This window comes from Callithrix jacchus, chromosome 22 (genome assembly GCF_049354715.1).
Source record: "Callithrix jacchus isolate 240 chromosome 22, calJac240_pri, whole genome shotgun sequence".
In the NCBI taxonomy this organism is placed as follows: domain Eukaryota; kingdom Metazoa; phylum Chordata; class Mammalia; order Primates; family Cebidae; genus Callithrix; species Callithrix jacchus.
This window is the reverse complement of record NC_133523.1, coordinates 8667902-8686993: the sequence shown is the minus strand read 5'-3', so window position 1 is coordinate 8686993 and position 19092 is coordinate 8667902. Positions and strand designations below refer to the sequence as shown.

Below are 19092 nucleotides of genomic sequence, written 5' to 3'. Positions count from 1 at the left end.
TTTCCTAGCAGAGAGTAGAAAATGTATGGGGTATGGCTCATGCGGGTAATCCCAGGACTTTGGGTGGCCAAAGCAGGTTGATCACTTGAGCTCACAAGTTTAAGACCAGCCTGGTAACATGGGAGAACCCCATCTCTACAAAAAACACAAACCATTTATGGTACATGTCTGTAGTCCCAGCTACTTGGGAGGCTGAGGTAGGAAGATGGCTTGAGCCTGGGAGGCAAAGGTTGCAGTGAGCTGAGATCATACCACTGCATGCCAGTCTGGCCGACAGAGCCAGACCTAGTCTCAACAAAAAAGAAAAAGAAAAAAGAAAATGTATGGCATGAATGAAATGCTGAATGACATATTATGCAAAAGTTTGTTCATTTTATACTTTTCTGGGGGTATGAGGGAGCCAGGGCTTCTCTCTGTCACCAAGGTTGGAGTGCAATAATAGGATCAAGTTCACAGCAGCCTTGAACTCCTGGGCACAAGCAATCTTCCTGCCTCAGCTTTGTGAGTAGCTAGGACTTTAGGCACAAACCACCACGACACCTGGCCAACTAAAAAAATTCTTTTGGTAGAGATTGGTGGTGGGGTTGGTGGGGAGAAGGGGTTCCTCACAATGCTGGCAAGGCTGATCTTGAACTCCTGGGCTCAAGTGATCCTCCTGCCCTGACCTCCCAAAGTGCTGGGATTACAGGTGTGAGCCACCACTGCCCAGACAATTTTATACTTCTAAAAAAACCTGTATCTTGGGTTTACTGATATCAGTTCTACTTTTTTCCCATTAAATGTTGCTTTTAGTATTAGTACTTATGTTTTCTTTACATTCGTTTAGCTAATTTCTTTCAAACACTTGGAAATGACATCTGAATTTTTTTTTTTTTTTTTCTCTGAGACAGTGTCTTGCTCTGTCACCTAGACTGGAGTGCAATGGCATGACCCTGACTCACTGCAACCTCCGCCTCCTGGGTTCAAGCGATTCTCCTGTCTCAGCTTCTGGAGTAACTGGGATTATAGGCACATGTTGCCACGCCTGGCTAACTTTTTGTATTTTCAGTAGAGACGGGGTTTCACCATGTTCCCCAGGCTGGTCTCAAATTCCTGAGTTCAGGCAATCCACCTGCCTTGGCCTCCCAAAGTGCAGGGATTACAGGCACCGTGACTAGCTGACATCTGAATTTTTTAAACATGTAATCGAAATATGTACTCACAAAAGTGTAGAATTACAAAGGTATAATGCATTATCATTAATTTCTACAGCTTGATGCACACATGACACATCTAAATCATTACCCCTCTCTTCTCAAATGGAAGCACTATTCTCACTTCTAACACTATAAATTAATTTTGTCTGTTTTTAAACTTTAAATAAAATCATCTTAGTTTATGTCTAGCCTTTTTTTTTTTTTTTTGAGACGGAGTTTCGCTCTTGTTACCCAGGCTGGAGAGCAATGGCGCGATCTCGGCTCACCGCAACCTCCACCTCCTGCATTCAGGCATTTCTCCTGCCTCAGCCTCGTGAGTGGCTGGGATTACAGGCACGTGCCACCATGCCCAGCTAATTTTTTGTATTTTTAGTAGAGATGGGGTTTCACCATGTTGACCAGAATGGTCTCTATCTCTTGACCTCGTGATCCACCTGCCTCGGCCTCCCAAAGTGCTGGGATTACAGGCGTGAGCCACGGCACCCGGCCTATGTCTAGCTTTTTTGATTCAACATTATGTTTATAAGAGTCATCCATATTTTTGCACATAGCTGTAGTTCTTTTCCTTTTTCCTAAAAGTTCTCCATAATACAGGTTGAGTATCTCTAATCTCAAAATCTGAAATCCAAAATGCTCCAAAAAAACTTTTTGAGCACAGACATGATACTCAAAGAAAACACTCACCGGAATATTTTAAATTTCAGAAGTATAATGCAAATATTCCAAAATCTGAAATCCAAATCACTTCTGGTCCCAAATATTTCTGATACTTAACCAGTATACCACCGTTTATTTATGTATTCTTGTAGACAGACATTTGAGTTGTTAATTCTGGGCTATTTCAAATAAGGCTGTTACGTAGTTGTATGTAAGGGTATATCCTCACGTTCAAACTTAGAACTTAATGCATAACCATTTTTCAAAACACGTCTACTTTACACACTAAAAGTATATGCAAACTCTAGCTTCTCTAAATTCTCCTCAACACTTGGTATTATAAACCTTTTTGCATTTAGCCATTCTGATGCATGTGTAGTGGCAGATTTAATTTTCATTTGCCTGATTATAGATGAGGATAAAAACTTTCATTTTTTATGTTTATTATCCATAGCACAGTCAGTTTTGTGAAGAGCCTGTTCTAGCCTCTAATTTTCTATTGGATTGTTTGAATTTTAGGAATTAATGTGTAAAAGAGTTCTTAATATATTTTGGATATAAGCCTTTTTTTGTCAGTCACATATGTGGGAATTATCTCCTCTTATTCTGAGGCTTTGTATGTTTTGTTTTCCGGTGGAGGTCCGTCTGGGACAGGGCCCTGTTCTGTTGCCCAGACTGAAGTGCTACTGCACTTCACAATTTTGGCTCACCGCAGCCCTGACCTCCTGGACTCAAGCAATCTTCTTGCTTCAACCTTCCCAGTAGCTAGGACAAGAAGCATGTGACACGTCCAGCTAATTCTTTAATTTTCTGCAGAGATAGGGTCTTGCTATGTTGCTCAAGTTGGAGGCAAGTGATTCGGCTGCCTTGGCCTCCCCAAATGCTGGGATTATAGGTGTCAGCCACTACGCCTAGCTTCCTTTGGAATTATTTTTAACTTCATTTAAAAAAAATAGGGAATTTGGCAACATATAGTTAAATTATATATGCATTTACCCTTTGACTTAGAAGTCCCATTTCTAAAAATCCTCCTGGATGTATAACTCTACAAATACATGTTTTAAAATTATCTGGCTGGGCATGGTGGCTCATGTATGTAATCCTAGCACTTTGGGATGCACAGGTAGGTGGTTGCTTGAGCCCAGCCTAGGCAACATGGTGAAACCCTGTCCCTACAAAAAATATTAGCCAGGTGTTGTAGCAAGCACCTACAGTCCCAGCTACTCGGGAGACTGAGGTGGGAGGAACACCTGAGCTACAGGAGGTCAATGCTGCAGTGAACCACGATCTCACTACTGTACTCCTGCCTGGGCAACAGAGTGAGACGTGTCTCAAAAACAAAACAAAACACAAAACGAAATATATTTTCTCTACATATTAGTATGTAGAACTTCCAAGGGTCAATCCCCCTCTCTTAAAACACAAGCCACATAGCTATAAAATAATAATAGCTTTTAAAAACTGAGCCAAGAATGCAGATATACATAAATAATAAGCCTTATTAAGAGATACCTATGATTTTTCTCAATCTTTGATGAGTGATGAAAGAAGGAATCCGCCACACATGAAGGTATAAAGAAATCATCATTAAATCTTACCAAAATTTGACAGCAGAGTGTGGGCTGATTGATTGACCATATTAGAATTCTGAGACATCTCAGTTACAGAATTCACAGTGCGTATGAATCAATCTACGACTCTTTCTCACAAGTCTTCACCTAATATTAGACAATAGTATATCAAACTGTTATTTTAACTACCAACTGTTACTTTGTTTAGTATTGAGTTTCCTGGTGTTTCTTTTTTGTCCTTACTAAGAATACAAAGTTCAGAGTTCTGTGCTCAAACATTTGCTTGAACTAAGTTTTTTTTCCTCTGTGTGGTTAGGCTTTCAATTAGATATGATGCTTGTTTCTCTTTATACTTAATTATAAGATTTGCTTTCTGTTGAATTTTTTTTTTTTTGAGATGCGGTTTTCGCTCTTCTAGCCAAGGCTGGAGTGCAGTGTGCATCTCAGCTTACTGCAACCTTCACCTCCGGGTTTCAAGCAATTCTCCTGCCTCTGCCTCCTGAGTACCTGGGATTACAGGTGTGCGCCACCACGCCCAACTAATTTTTTGTATTTTCAGTAGAGATGGGTTTTCACCATGTTGACCAGGCTGGTCTTGAACTCCTGGCCTGGTGATCCACCTGCCTCAGCCTGCCAAAGTGCTGAGATTACAAGTGTGAGCCACCGCGCCTGGCTGATTTTTTTTTTTTTAATAAAGTTCAATAAGCCTAAGAAAAATTTTCGTCCTAATAAAGGGCATCTACAAAAAACGCCAAAGCTAACATTATACTTTAAGGTGACAAAAACGGTTGCTTTTTAACTGTATTACAAATAACAAAATCATACTTTGTTATTCATTATTGAATATATATTGTATATATTTTATATATAATGAAGAACAAAACCATATTGAAAGATAAAAATAACTCATCTAAGTGAATTTGGAAAACAGTATTTTGAACATATAATCTAAGCCTAAATATAAAAGAATCACACAAAAATAACTCAGTTATAAATTTGTTTTCCACAGGTCTGAATTAGCAATTCAGAACTACCTTACTTGTATTTTAAGATTCAATAAGTAACATATCACAGAGGATGTCAGTAAAACGGCAGAGTAAGAAGTCTTAGCTCTCTGTTCACTCATGTAAATACATAATAACAATACTGGAACCAAAACACCCTGAAAAGAAATCCATAATCCAGTTAATAATTGCAAGCAACCCCAGAGGAGCACAAACTGAGAGCAGGTGCATTTATATGGGTAAGAACAATTCTCAACTTACTCTCATTAGCCTTTTCCCCAAACCAGCTCAGCTCAGTTGTCTTGGCTATTTCTTCCATAGGAAGAAGTGACCTTGCCTGCTTGACCTCCTGACTTCTAATAGGGTTCTCCAAGGGGCTAGCCATCTCGCCTCATAGTGAGGTGCTGATCAACTGAGAAAGAAATGGGGCATATATCCTCTTACATCTGCTCTGTATGACTGAGAAAAAGCACGAACAGAGACTTTTCCAGGGGATGGGGGGGGAGAGGGAGACAGGGAGAGAGGAGAGAAAAGAGAAGGTGTACTTGTCATCAACTTTATGGTATACTCCTGTAGGGGTCAGTCCTAATCTTGCCTCATATGGAGCACTGCTAATGGATAAAGATCTCTCTCAGTCAAGACTAGTCCATAAAGACCAAGAGAAATATCTACTACTTCAATGCACAGACAGCAAAGCAAACGTATAAATAGCATGAAGAATCAAGAAATTATGATACAAAGGAAGAAAACAAATATTACAGGCGGTGGCTCACGCCTGTAATCCTAGCACTTTGGGAGGCCGAGGCGGGTGGATCACAAGGTCAAGAGATTGAGACCATCCTGGCCAACATGGTGAAACCTCATCTCTATTAAAAATACAAAAATTAGCTGGGCATGGTGGCATGTGCCTGTAGTCCCAGCTACTCAGGAGGCTGAGGCAGGAGAATTGCTTGAACCCAGGAGGTGGAGGTTGCAGTGAGCTGAGAGTGCCACTGCACTCTAGCCTGGTGCCTGGCAACAGAGCGAGACTCTGTCTCAAAAAAAAAAAAAAAAAAATTCAATAGCCAATCAAAAAGAAATGGAGACATGTCAATTACCTGAGAAGGAAGTCATAATAATCATCTTAAAGATCAGTCAGTTAAAAGACAGCAGAGGTACATAACTATATGAGGTCAGGAAAACAATACATGAATGAAGTGAGAAATTCAACAGAGACAGAAATGATAGAGAACAAAATAGAAATACTGGCGCTGAAGAGTACAATAACCGAACTGAAATATTCATTACAGTGGTCCAAGAGCAGATGTCATCAAGCAGAAGAATCAACAAAATAAAATATAGATTAATATTTAAAGTCAGAGGAACAAAAGAAAAAACCAATGAAAAAGAGTGAAGAAAGCCTAAAGAACATGCGGAATTCTGCCAAGTATATACAACATTAAAGAAGTTACGGAGGGAGGAGAGAAGCTGGTAAAAAGCCTATTTAAAGAATAGCTATAAATTTTCCAAATCTGAGGAGACATAGAGATACCCACATTCATAAGTCCCAAAGAGATACCACATTCATGAACCCCCAAAAAGGTTCAACTGAAAGAGATTAAACTGAGACACGTTATAGTCAACTTGTCAAAAGTCAAAGACAAAATGACTTACTACATATATAGGAGTCTCCAGTCTCCATACTACCCATTCATTTCTCGGCAGACACCTTGCAAACCAAACATATTCAAAAAGTCATAAATCACAAAGGAAGACTGCAAAAGATGACAGGAATAAAAGAACTACAAAACAACCCAGAGAACAATGAACTAAATGGTAATAAGTCATCATCTATCAACAATTACTTTAAATGGATTAAATTCCCCAATGAAAAGACACAGAATGGCTGAATATATTTAAAACAAACAAACAAAACAAGGTCCAACTATCTCCTGGCTACAAGAGACTCATTTTAACTTTAAGGAGCACAGACTAAATGTCAAGGGTTAGAAAAAGATTATTCCAAGCAAATGATAACCAAAACAGAGCAAGAGCAGCTATTCTTGTATCACACAAAACAGACTTTAAGACAAAAATTGTCAGCCGGGTGCAGTGGCTCAGGCCTGTAATCCCAGCACTATTGGAGATAGAGGCAAGTGGATTACCTGAGGTCAGGACTTCGAGACCAGGCTGGCCAACATGATGAAACCCCATTTCTAATGGTGATGGGTGCCTGTAATCCCAGATACTCAGGAGGCTGAAGCAGGAGAATCACTTGAACCCAGGAGGTGGAGGTTGCAATGAGCCAAGATCATGCCATTGCACTCCAGCCTGGGCAACAAGGGCAAAACTCCCTCTCTCAAAAAAAAAAAAAAAAAAAGTCACAAGAGACAAATGTCATTATATAATAATAAAGGGAACAATTTACCAAAAAGATATAAAAGTTCTAAGTACATGTACACCAGTGTTTAGGGAGCTCATAGTAAAGCAAATATTAATGGATCTGAAAGAAAAAGCAATACAGTAATAGGAGACTTCAATACTACAGGTTCAACAATTACTAGATCTCCAGACAAAATATTAATAAGAAACAGTGAATTTGAAAAACAATATAGATGAAATGGATGTAGAAAACACAGAACATTTCATCCAACAGTAGTACAAAATACATTCTTCTCCAGCTCACAGAAGACTATTATCCTGGAATATTCTCCAGGATAATAAAATGTTGGGCAACAAAACAAGCCTTTTTTTTTGAGACGGAGTTTCGCTCTTGTCACCCAGGCTGGAGTGCAATGGCGCCATCTCAGCTCACGGCAACCTCCGCCTCCTGGGTTCAAGCTATTCTCCTGCCTCAGCCTCCCGAGTAGCTGGGACTACAGGCACGCGCCCCCATGCCCAGCTAATTTTTGTATTTTTAGTAGAGACGGGGTTTCACCATGTTGACCAGGATGGTTTCGATCTCTTGACCTCGTGACCCACCCGCCTTGGCCTCCCAAAGTGCTGGGATTACAGGCGTGAGCCACCGCACCCGGCCCCTCGTAACACTTCTTTTAACAGCATCCTGTAAATTTTGGTATGTCAAGTTTCTGTTTCTGTTTGTCTCCAGATAATTATCAGTTTTCTATTTTAATTTATTCCTTGATCCTTGGTTGTTCAAGAACATATTGGTTAATTTCCACCTGTTTGTGAATTTTTCAGTTTTCAGCCTGTTACTGATTTCTAGTTTCATACCATTATTTTCAAAAAATACGGTTTTTATGATTTCAGTCTTCTTAAATTTGTTAAGACTAAGGTTGGGCGTGGTGGCTCACACCTGTAATCCCAGCACTTTGGGAGGCCGAGGCAGGTGGATCACGAGGTCAAGAGATAGAGACCATCCTGGTCAACATGGTGAAACCCCGACTCTACTAAAAATACAAAAAATTAGCTGGGTATGGTGCAATGCAACTACTTATATTCAACACAGTACACGAGAGACAGAGACAGACGAGAGACAGAGAGAGAGACAGAGAGAGAGAGAGACAGAGAGAGAGAGAGACAGAGAGAGAGGGGGAGGGAGGGAGAGTGAGGGAGAGGGAGGGAGGGAGGGAGGGAGGGAGGGAGGGAGGGAGAGACAGAGAGACAGAGATAAGGCATCCAATTTGGAAGGGATGAAAAAAATGTTTGCAGATGACATGATCTTACATAGAGAAAACCCAAAAAACTGCACCAAAAACTGTTAGAACAACTAAGCAAATTTACTTTTTGTTGCAGGATACAAAATTAACCTATAAAAATCAGTTGTTTTTTGATTTTTATATGCTAGTTTCTGCCAGGCTAATCCTAGCATATAGGGAGGCCGAGGCAGGTGGAACACGAGGTCAGGAGTTGGAGACCAGCCTGACCAACATGGTGAAACCACACCTCTACTAAAAATACAGAAATTAGCTGGGTGTGGTGGCGGTCGTCTGTAATCCCAGCTACTCAGGAGGCTGAGACAGGAGAATCACTTGAACCCAGAAGGCAGAGATTGCAGTGAGCCAACATTGCACCACTGCACTCTGGCCTGGGTGACAGAGTGAGACTGCATAAAAAACCAAAAAGCCTAGGTGTGGTGGCTCATGCCTGTAATCTCAGCACTTTGGGGGGGCTGAGGTGGGCAGATCACCTGTCAGGAATTTGAGACTAGCCTGGCCAACCTGGTGGAACCCCATCTCTACTTAAAAAAAAAAAAAAAAAAGTTGTATTTCTATACATAAAGTATCCAAAACAGAAATTAATAATTCCATTAAAAAGTCATTAAAGGCCGGGCGCGGTGGCTCACGCCTGTAATCCCAGCACTTCAGGAGGCCGAGGCAGGTGGATCACGATGATCATCAAGACCACCCTGGCCAACACGGTGAAACCCTGTCTTAAAAAGAAAAAAAAAAAAAAATTAAAAATACTCAGAAATAAATTTACCCAAGGTAAAAGATCTGAAAACGATAAACACCGATTAAAAAAAAAAAAAATCTGAGAAAGACATAAACAGAAAGATAGCCAGTGTTCGTGCCTAGGAGGAATACTAAAATGTCCATAGCACCAAAAGTGATCAACAGATTCCATGTAACTCCTATCAAAATTCCAATGACACAGTCTTCAGAAATAGACTAAAATCTGAGCTATGCATACGATATCATGTTTTTTTCTGTAAATTATTTTCTTCATTGTGGTAAAATACACAGAATATTTAACATCTTAACCCTTTTCAAGTGTATAGTTCAGTAGCATTAAGTACATGTCTGTACAGTTATCACCACCATCCACCCTTTTCATCTTGCAAAACTGAAACCCCAATACCTATTAGATACATCATGGTTTAGGAGTATATAGAAAGATAGATATAAACGTTTTGGTGTGTGTACAGACACAAACATCTCCCAGATGTGTCCACTCTCAGGACCGGGAAGAAACAGGCACACCTAATGCCCAGATCTTGGTTTTTAAGTTTCATTCTCCAATAAAAAAGGAAGCAGAGTTCCCCAGAGATCAATTCCAGGGCAAGAGCAAGGGAAGTACAAAATGAGTCTCGACACTGCCAGAAAGTAAAGAAATTCTCCAAAACTGATGGGAAGATGTCAGAAAGTATGCAGAAAGCAACTTAAGGGAATTCCCAATAACCAAGTCTGAGACAGTCTGAGCAAGAAAATAAAAAACAGTGGAAAAAGCCACTGGCCTATACTGATGTCAAGTAATTTAATAAATGGAGGAGAAAGAGAAGTTTTTTTTTGTTTGTTTGTTTTTTTTTTTCAGAATTCCAATTAACAAATATAAAAGATATGACTGGGACAGAATCTCATAATTTGGACATATAGCACAGTAAGTATTACAGGTAATAATTATCAATGGAAACTAAAATTAGTGGGCATATAGTAGGATGGAAACAGAATACTTGCATAATCCTTAAATATCTCCCTATTAGAAACTTTTCAATTACACAGAGTATATTAACTTTACAGTAGGGAAAGAGATAACACATTAAATGTGAGAAACAAAGACTCTCAAACTAAATACAAAAATCAACCGATCATATTGTATATAAATATTAAAAAATTAAAAAATACGGTGCCACATATACTCAAGGCTATTCATGAAACAGAAATAAACCATAATTTACCTTTTTTAAAATAAAATTTTATTTTTAATTCCCTGGCAACTTTCATTTAATAATAAACCATAATTTTTAAGAAGTTATATTGGGGCCGGGCGCAGTGACTCACACCTGTAATCCCAGCAATTTGGGAGGCTGAGGCAGGTGGATCATGAGGTCAGGAGATTGAGATCATTCTGGCCAACAAGGTGAAACCCCGTCTCTAATAAAAAAACAAAAACTAGCTGGGTGTGGTGGCACCCACCTGTATTCTCAGCTACTAGGGAGGCTGAGGCAGTAGAATCACTTGAACCCGGGAGTCGGAGGTTGCTGTGAGCCGAGATCATGCCACTGCACTCCAGCCTGGGGACAGATCGAGACTCCGTCTCAGAGAAAGAAAGAAAAAAAAAGGCTGTATTGAGTAAGCATAGGAATGAAAAAAGAAGTTTAAAACTTAAAATCCAAAAAAACAAAAACAAAAAAAGATGTAGCTATCACAAAAGGAACAAAGCCGTTCTAATGACTTGAGTTACTGTTGCTATTTTACTCACTGTGAAACTCTGTTCTCTTAAATCAGTCATTAGAAATTTACTGTTTGAAACCGTATCAGTAAGAAATATCAGAAAGATTGAAATATCTCACTTTTGCCTGGAGGGTTTCTGTAATGTTTTTACGCCAAGAAGAATTACCAATTTACAACCCAGGTGCTGAGTTTCAAATAAAAGATTTCTAACAACATTCCACACCTACCCACATTTATTGTTTCCACGGAAATGTGACCCTGGGTTGTTTGTACCCAGATATGATGCTGGGGGTGGGGATGGAAAATGAAGTCTTGTTGTTTTCTGTTTGGTAGAAGATTGTCTTCACTTGTAGAAGGTATAGGAGATATATGCTTAAGATTAAAGGGGAAAGTGCATTCACTTCCAATTTAAATGGCTCATCATAAAGTATCGAAAACAAATGAAAGAAATTCTTAAGAACTAGTGAATGTAGGTTAAAGATTAAATCGAGCTACAGATTTTCTCTAGATCAGTACTTTTTTTTTTTCTTTTTGAGACAGGATCTACACTCTGTCACCCAAGCTGGGGTGCAGTGGTGCAATCACAGCTCACTGCATGCAGCCTCAACCTCCCAGGCTCAAGTGATCTTCCCACATCAGCCTCCAAAGTGGCTGGGACTACAGACACACAGACACACAGACACACACCACCACCACGCCTGGGTAATTTTTGTTTTTAGTAGAGACAGGGGTTTGCCCTATTTTTTTCTAGGTTGGCCTCTAACTCCTAAACTCCAGCGATCCTCCTTCCTCGGGCTCCCAAAGCGCTGGGATTACAGGTGTGAGGCATCCCGGCCCGCCCTAGGTAGGACTTTTAAATGAGTACCTGAGAGAAAACCCACCTGTCAAAAGTTATCTTCGCACTCATTATCAATTCAATCCCTCCTGCTAGTAAATCAGCCTGCAGAGTGTTCTAGGGAAGCCCTCCTACTTTGAGGCTCTGGGGGGAAATCTACAGGGCGCTAAGGTGAGATCTAGGTGATGGCCTGGAACCACAGCTAAGCAGTCCTCCTTTTCCTCGGTGGCAAATTGTACATTTATCTGTATTCATCCACTCACGCATTCGATTATATCAGATTCATGTGCTCCCGAACAACCTGAAAAGGTTTCTTTCCACCTGATAGAACGTAAGACCCGACACCCACAAGCCACAACAAAAGCATGAAGTGCTCACTGAGACACGACGGAACTGCCAGGGCAGGAGGACGCCAAGCGAAAGGCACCATCAAGAGGAAGGCAGAGGTGCTGCCCCTTCTGGAGAAAAGGCACAACGCTGGCTGTGGAGGTTTTTTGTTTTGGTTAGAGATGTGGGTCCCCTTATGTTGCCCAGGCTGGTCTTGAACTCTAGCCTCAAGTGATTCTCCCACCTCAGCCTCCCAAAGCGCTGCGATGACAGGACTGAGCCGCCGCGCCCCGCTCTACGAGACTTCCACAGAGAAGAGCAGGAAGAACTGAAAGACCGTGCCCGCCCCGCGCCTCCTCCTGGGCCGAGGCTCCAAAACTGCCGCCCAGACCCCTGCGGAGAGATCCAACCCGGGCTCTCAGAAGGGCCGCGCCCTGGGAGCGCCCACAGGGTGCCCGAGCTGCCCGACTGTGCACCGGGCAGGCTGCATTTCACTGGGCGCCTCCCCTTTGGATCCTCCTACTCCCGCGTGGCCGCATCTGGACAGGACGCGACACCTCCCAAGAACGAAAACTTACCGCAGACGCCAGCTAGAGCTCGCGGTTAACATGGCGGCCGGCATGCGCACGCGCAGAGGCTAGAAGCACATAACGGGCGGGGCCTCGGATTCTGGGCCCACCTGAGTTTATGGCTGCTACCAAACCAGAGCAGAGAGGAAAAGCTATTTGTCTCCCCAAAGAGGGAGTGTCACCGGTAGAGGGTGACTGCAAGTTGTCCACTTGCAGTGATCCCAGCACAGTGGGAGATTGAGGCAGGCAGATCATTTGGCGTTCTGAACAAAGAACTGGACAAAACGCCCAGCAAAGCAAAGAAAGAATAAAGCAACAAAAGAACAAAAGCAGGAATTTGTTGAAAACGGAAGTATACTTCGCAATGCGGAAACTGACCAAGCAGCACCTCAAGAGCTCTGATAGAGAATCTTCATGGGTCCAAATACCCTCTAGAAGTTTCCCATTGGCCACTTCCTGCTCGCCTCACGTAAATAAAGTGGTAGCCCGCAATCAGTCTGATTGGTTGGAGAAAGCAGCCAACCAGAGGCTGAAGTTACAAAGGTCACACTCCTATGCAAACATCTGATTGGTTGCAAAAAAACAACCAATCAAAGCTAGGGTGAAGTTACAAAGTTATACTTCTATGCAAACGAAGACTCAACCAGCCATCAGTCTGATTTTTTGCAGACGTCCAATTTCCCATCTGCCAGGCAGAAAAGGTCAAAGGGAGTAGCCTCTGATCCTTTTGTTATTTAGGGATGGAAAGTTAGGGTTTTCCTTTCATTTTAGTTATAGGAAGTCAGCATGAAACAGCTTTAGGTTCCCTGCCTCCAGACTCTATTCAGCCTCACAAGGACTTGATTTTTGGTCATTTCACCCCAGAGATTAGAATCTCCTATTACTTGGAATTTGTTCAAAAATTAGCACATAGAAGCCGGGCCTGATGGCTCACTCCGGTGATCCCAGCACAGTGGGAGATTGAGGCAGGCAGATCATTTGAGCTCAGGAGTTCAAGACCAGCCTGGGCAATATGGCAAGACCCCATCCCTATAAAAAAGACAAAAAACAGAAAAATTAGCACATAGATAAGAGTATGGGGACCCTTCTGGGTTGTAAACTAAAAATAAAATCGTAAGCCCCTCACACACTGAATGGAACTCCTCTTGGCCAAGAGAACCCCAGAAAAATCTTAAAAATTGTGCTCTAAGCCATATGGGAAGGGAGGTCAGAGAGGCCTCCTAATACCCCCTCACTTTTGGAGTTTAGGCTCAACTGACCAGCATTCATGTTAAAATAGACATCATAAACAGGACCTAAGGCCATGCCTGAGGAGGGTTAAGTCACACACCCTTACAGGTCACTCTGCCTCAGTGTACTGGGTAACAGACTTCCTTATCTTAAAACATCCCGGGCTGGGCGCGGTGACTCACACCTATAATCCCAGCACTTTGGGAGGCCAAGGGGGGTGGATCATGAGGTCAGGAGTTTGAGAACAGCCTGGCCAACATGGTGAAACCTCGTATCTACTAAAGATTAAAAAAAAAAAAAAATTAGGTGGGCGTGTGGCACGTGCTTGTAATCCCAGCTACTAGGGTGGCTGATGCAGGAGAATTACTTGAACCCAAGAGGCGGAGATTGCAGTGAGCCGAGATTGTGCCATTGCACTCCAGCCTGGGCAACAGGGCAAGACTTCATCTCAAAGAAAAAAAATCCCTTTCTGCTGACTCCACAGTTTTAGACAAAGCTTCACTCCTTTAACCAATTGCAAGTTAACCTCTGTATAGCCCACCTATGACTTGTAGGCTCCCACTTCAAGATATCCCACCTTTTGGAGCAGAACTGTCAGAGCAACTCCATCTTGAATAAGAGCTGGGTTAAATAAGGCTGAGACCTATTGGAGTGCATTTTCAGGAGGTTAAGGCAGTCTAAGTCACAAGGTGAGACAGGAGGTCAGCACAAGATATAGGTCACGAAGTCCTTAATGATGAAACAGATTGTGATACAAGAAGCCAACCAAAACCCACCAAAACCAAGATGGCAACAAAAGTGACCTCTCGTCATCCTCACTGCTCCTTATACACTAATTATAATGCACTGGCATGCTAAAAGACACTCCCACCAGCACCATGACAGTGTACAGATGCCATAGCAATGTCAGGAAGTTACCCTATATGGTCTATAAAGGGTAGCAACTTTCAGTTCTGGGAATTGCCCACCCCTTTCCCAGAAAACTCATGAATAATCCACCACTTGTTTAGCATATAATCAAGAAATAACCATAAAAATAGCCAACCAGGGGGGCGATGGCTCATGCCTGTAATCCCAGCACTCTGGGAGGCTGAGGCAGGTGGATCACGAGGTCAGGAGTTCGCGTGGCCAATATGGTGAAACACCGTCTCTACTAAAAATGCAAAAATTAGTTAGGCATGGTGGCGCGCACCTGTAATCCCAGCTACTCGGAAGACTGAGGCAGAAGAATTGCTTGAACCGGAAAGCAGAGGTTGCAGTGAGCCAAGATCACACCACTGCACTCCAGCCTGGGCGACAGAGTGAGAGTTCTTCTCAAAAAACAAACAAAAAAAATTAGCCAACCAGAGGCCCTTGGGGATGCTCTGCCTGTGGAGTAGCCATTCTTTTATTTCTTTACTTTTGTAATAAACTTGTTTTTATTTTATTCTATGGACTCACCCCAAATTCTTTGTTGCATAAGATTCAAGGACCCTCTCTTGGGGTCTAGATTGGGACCCCTTTCCGCTAACAGAACCAATGTATGTATATCTTCCATAAATATATGGAATTCATGCCTTCTTTGCCTGTAGCTTATGAAATGTACAAAACCATATATTTTACAAAACCAATCTGAGTGTCATGGGGCACTTTCTCAGGACGAGAGACTGTGTTCCCCTGCCATGGTCACCCATAATGGCTCAGCATAAATCCCCCTAATATAGTTTACAGAGTCTGATTTTTTCATTAATAAGGTCATAATTAGAATCCTGATTCTATTGTCACATACTAGTGACAAAGATTCTTTGCTTGACCAAAGTTTAATTTATTTATTTATTGAGACAGGGTCTCCCTCTCTTGCCCAGACTGGAGTGCAGTGGCATGAGCATGACTCCCTGCAACTTCAAACTCCTGGGCTCAAGCCATTCTCCCCTGTCAGCCTCCAGAGTAGCTGGGACTACAGGCACACACCACCATACCCTGCTCATTTTGTTTAATTTTTGCAGAGACAGGGGCTCACTATGTTTCCCAGCCTGGTCTCAAGCCATCCTCCTGTCTGTCCTGTTCGTCTACCAAAGTGCTGAGATTACAGGTGAGAGCCACCATTCCTGGCCACTTGATCAAACATTAGTCAGTCTCCTGAACCTTCTCTTAGGCCCATGTGTGCACCTCTAGGTAAAACCCAGTTTTAGCAAGAACTCTACTTAGTAGCCAGGTTATTTAGAATCTCTCCCTACCCCACCAAATTAGTTGATCACTCTCAACATTTAATTGAGTTCCTCATACTCCACTGAGGCAGGAGAATAGGGTCTGGAGGCTTGGAACTTAACGCCAATTGAAGCCAACTTCCTAAAAGAGAAAACAAAGATCTGAGGTCAGAAAACCTAAAGCCAGTTAATGATAATTCCGTAAAGTTAAATCAAAGGAAAAACACCTGGGGCTCCAGCCAGGTAATCTGTCGGGGTCCGGCACGTCTGCCGGGGGACTACCGACCTGCGGGAGTCCCCGAGACCGCCAACGTAGATGTCTCGTTCAACCTGAGAGAAAGAGTGCGCGGAAAAGAAAGAATATAGAAAAGTAGAGTCTGGAGGGCTGCGTGAAGATTATGGCCAAAACGCAGCAAATTTATTTTTGTGGGTTACAGCTTTTATACCTTTTTTCTTGTTTACATTTACTTTATCTCAGCAGAAAGAAAGAAAGGGGTAGACAGAAAGGAAACAGAAACTCCATAAAAAATAGTTATCAGGGGCTTGTGATATCCGCACAGAAGGCAGTTTAAGGGGGCTAGTGGTAGTAGTTTACATTTCAAAGATTTTACATTTCAAAGATACAATGGCGCCCTTAAGGTGGCTGGTTAAACCTGTTTTTCACCAGGAGCTAAAACAAAGGCTTGGCTCCAGGGAAAATATGGGCAGAGGTCTCTGCTCCTCTTAGGCATCTCAATTGCAGCAAGTTTATTGCTTACACAGAGACTGAAGGGGGACATGGAAGCAGACAGCACAATGTCCTCATAAACTGCAGGCCTTTGCTTTGCATTCTGTTGTTGCTTTGAGTGGGTCAGCTCACGGTCCTGTCTCACTCGACAGCCCTCGAGGTGGGGAAATGCAGTACAGGTCCAGCAGCCAAACTGGGGCGAGTCAACTAGCTGTCTCGAGCCCTTGGCGCGAACACCACAGTAATCTAAGGCCAATTAATTCAAACCTTCTGATGCTAAACCAAAAGGAAAAAACCCCATCTTTCTAAGATCAAAGGCTACTCTCTCTACAATCTTCCCCTTTCCATGACATCTCACGTGGAAAGGGGAAGTGCCTTGGAGTAGCTGCGGCCCAAGCAGGGGCCATCCCTTTCATCTGTGTAGGCCACCAATCTGCTCCGGCCTCTGTTTGGCCATGGCCAATTCATCTCAGCCTTTAATTAGCCAGGGGCCAAATCCTCCATCCAGATAAGGGGTAGCCAATAAGGACTCCAAAAAACTTCGTGAACAGGCCTTTGAGCTGCTTGCTTAGACCCACTTCCACCCGGTGGAAGGCTTTCTTGCTTCGGTAAATCTCTGCTTTCGGCTAAGCATGGTGGCTCACACCTGTAATCCCAGCACTTTGGGAGGCCGAGGTGGGCAGATCACTTGAGGTCAGGAATTTGAAACTAGCATGGCCAACATGGCGAAACCCTGTCTCTCCTAAAAATACAAAAATTAGCTGGGCATGGTGGCATGTGCCTGTAATCCCAGCTACTCAGGAGGCTGAGACATGGGAATCAATTGAACCTCAGAGGTGAAGTTTGCTATGAAATCACACAATCGCACTCCAGCCTGGGTGACAGAGCAAGACTTTGCCTCAAAAAAAAAAAAAAAAAAAAATCCCGGCTTTTGCTGTTTCATTGCTTTGTTACTCCGTGCGTTTTGTTCAATTCTTTGTTCAACACACCAAGAACCTGGACATCTGACACTCAAGAGCTGCCTTCTGGTAACACCACCATTCTCTAGGTGTCTGATCGCTCTGACCCTATTTTTAGCAAGAAACTTGTCATGTGGATTTAGCGAAAATCCCCTTTACGCTGGATGTTTCTTTTCTCTTAATAACTTTCCATCCATTGGCCCACCCTGCTCTTGTCTATGAATTCCCACCTGCCCATCTTTTGGGAATAGAGCCCAGTTTTCTTTTTATTTATTTTGAGACAGTCTCCTTTCTGTCACCCAGGCTGGGGTTCAGTGGTGCAATCTTGGCTCACTGCAACCTTCACTTCCTGGGTTCAAGAGATTCCCCTGCCTCAGTCTCCCAGGTAGCTGAGATTACAGGTGCCTGCCACCAAACCTGGCTAAGTTTTATACTTTTAGTAGAGACAGGGTTTCACCAGGTTGACCAGGCTAGTCTCGAACTGCTCGACTCAAGCAGTACACTCGCCTTGGCCTCCAAAAGTGCTGGATTATAGGCTTGAGCCACAGCACCTAGCCAGAGCCCAGTTTTTTTTTTTTTTTTTGAGATGGAGTTTCACTCTTATTACCTAGGCTGGAGTGCAATGGCGCGATCTCGGCTCATGGCAACCTCTGCCTCCTGGGTTCAGGCAATTCTCCTGCCTCAGCCTCCCGAGTAGCTGGGATTACAGGCACGTGCCACCATGCCCAGCTAATTTTTTTTGTATTTTTAGTAGAGACGGGTTTTTACCATGTTGACCAGGATGGTCTAGATCTGTTGACCTTGTGATCCACCCGCCTCGGCCTCCCAAAGTGCTGGGATTACAGGCGTGAGCCACTGCGCCCGGCCCCAGAGCCCACTTTTTTTTTTTTTTTTTTTTTTTTGAGACGGAGTTTCGCTCTTGTTACCCAGGCTGGAGTGCAATGGCTCGATCTTGGCTCACCGTAACCTCAGCCTCCTGGGTTCAAGCAATTCTCCTGCCTCAGCCTCCCGAGTAGCTGAGACTACAGGCGCACGCCACCATGCCCAGCTCATTTTTGTATTTTTAGTAGAGACGGTGTTTCACCTTGTTGACCAGGATGGTCTCGATCTCTTGACCTCGTGATCCACCCGCCTCGGCCTCCCAAAGTGCTGGGATTATAGGCGTGAGCCACCGCGCCCGGCCCCCCAGTGCCCACTTTTATACAGATGTTTGTTTTCCCCTGTTGCAATTGTCCGGAGTAAAATTGTTTTTAACTGCTTTAACTACTGTTCAGGTCTGGTTTTCTTTGATACTAGTTTTATGATCTCTAAGCCTCAATTTCCTTATAAGTTAAGACAATATTGTGTTATAGAAATAAATGAGAATGAACTGAATTAATGGTATATGAGTTTATGGCCTGGCGTACTGGCTCATGCCTGTAATTCCAGCACTTTGGGAGGCTGTGACAGGTGAATCACTTGAACCTAGGAGTTTGAGACTAGCCTGAGCAACATGGTGAAACCCCATCTCTATAAAAAATACAAAAATTATCTGGGTGTGGTGGTGAGGGCTTGCAGTCCCGGCTACTCAGGAGGCTGAGACAGGAGGATCACTTGAGTCCAGGAGGTGGAGGTTGCAGTCAGTCATGGTTGAGCCACTGCTCTCCAGCCTGGGTGAAAAAGTGAGACCCTATCTCAAAAAAAAAAAAAAAAAAAAAAGGTAGGGCCAAGTGTGGTGG

The 19092-nt window shown here is 43.0% G+C and overlaps 1 protein-coding gene across 11 annotated transcripts in view; it reads right to left on the bottom strand.

Moving 5' to 3' along the window:
- The window catches only part of LOC103789755 (zinc finger protein 559), a 53466-nt gene extending 41150 nt beyond the window's left edge, over positions 1 to 12316 (bottom strand). For 7 of the 11 annotated variants that reach the window (XR_013531043.1, XR_013531042.1, XM_078360500.1 and 4 more), the window contains exon 1: positions 10284 to 12316. The gene's annotated coding sequence lies outside the window, so the exon portion shown is untranslated. The remainder of the gene's footprint in view (positions 1 to 10283) is intronic. The other 4 variants (XM_078360502.1, XM_078360507.1, XM_078360505.1 and 1 more) reach the window with 2 other exon arrangements.
- Positions 12317 to 19092: the final 6776 nt, after the last annotated feature.